This window comes from Mauremys mutica, chromosome 13 (assembly GCF_020497125.1).
Source record: "Mauremys mutica isolate MM-2020 ecotype Southern chromosome 13, ASM2049712v1, whole genome shotgun sequence".
Lineage (NCBI taxonomy): Eukaryota > Metazoa > Chordata > Testudines > Geoemydidae > Mauremys > Mauremys mutica.
The window spans coordinates 2,411,556-2,412,907 of NC_059084.1; positions in this window are offsets into that span (position 1 = coordinate 2,411,556).

Genomic DNA, 1,352 nt, shown 5'->3' on the forward strand with positions numbered 1-1,352 from the left:
TGGAAGCAAAGCAGGGTTTGGGGAGGAGGCTGACAGCTCGCGACCCCCCATGTAATAACCTCACAACCCCCTAAGGGGTTCTGACCCCCAGTTTGAGAACCTCTGATCTAGGAGTACCAATAATCTACAGACGTATGTGATCTGTTCTAACCAAGTGCACCACTGTGGTCTCAGAGTGGGACTTAGGGAGCAGGAAATCAGTAACCAGAATGGACTTGGTGGTCATTAGCAATTCCATAGCACTTGTAAGTTTTGTGTTGTTAACGCCAATGCCCAGGGTCCATAGTAATTTGGGTGACTGTATTCTACCCCCCCTGGAAGTTCCAATGTGTGGCAGAATTCTTTGCCAGTTCCTGCCCCAAGCTGTTACGCAGCGCCACTGGCTGCCCTTAAACAATTGCTGCATCCCACCCCAGAGGCAGCTGCACTGCAGCGAGGGGTGAACTTAGCCCCCCGGAGTGGGGCGTGCCTGGCAGTGACACCTCCTCGGGCAGAGCCCGGGGGCACCTTCCACACGAGGGGCCAGGCCAGCGGGAGGAGAGCCCTGGGCCGCAGGGCCCCGCACAGTGGGGGAGCCCATGCAGGACCGGGGGGGCCCTGGGCCGCGGGGCCCCGCAGAGTGGGGGAGCCCACGCAGGACCGAGGGGGGCCCTGGGCCGCGGGGCCCCGCAGAGTGGGGGAGCCCACGCAGGACCGGGGGGGCTCTGGGCCGCAGGGCCCCGCAGAGTGGGGGAGCCCGCGAAGGGCCCCGCAGAGTGGGGGAGCCCGCGAAGGGCCCCGCAGAGTGGGGGAGCCCGCGAAGGGCCGGGGGGGCTCTGGGCCGCAGGGCCCCGCAGAGTGGGGGAGCCCGCGCAGGACCGGGGGGGCCCTGGGCCGCAGGGCCCCGCAGAGTGGGGGAGCCCGCGAAGGGCCCCGCAGAGTGGGGGAGCCCGCGAAGGGGCGGGGGGGCCCTGGGCCGCAGGGCCCCGCAGAGTGGGGGAGCCCGCGAAGGGCCCCGCAGAGTGGGGGAGCCCTGGGCCGCAGGGCCCCGCAGAGTGGGGGAGCCCGCGCAGGACCGGGGGGGCTCTGGGCCGCAGGGCCCCGCAGAGTGGGGGAGCCCGCGCAGGACCGGGGGCGCTCTGGGCCGCAGGGCCCCGCAGAGTGGGGGAGCCCGCGCAGGACCGGGGGGAGCCCGCGGAGGAGCAGGGGGCGGCCGGCCGCAGAGCCCCTGCGGGGGAGCCCCGGGGAGCAGCAGGGGAGGGCCCGGCAGTGCCGCGCACCGCGGCGGGCGGAGGCTCTGCGGGCCCAATGGGGCCCTGGCGCCGCAGGAGCGGGCGGGCCCAGCCGAGGCCCCGGGCCGAGGGGCGGCGCTG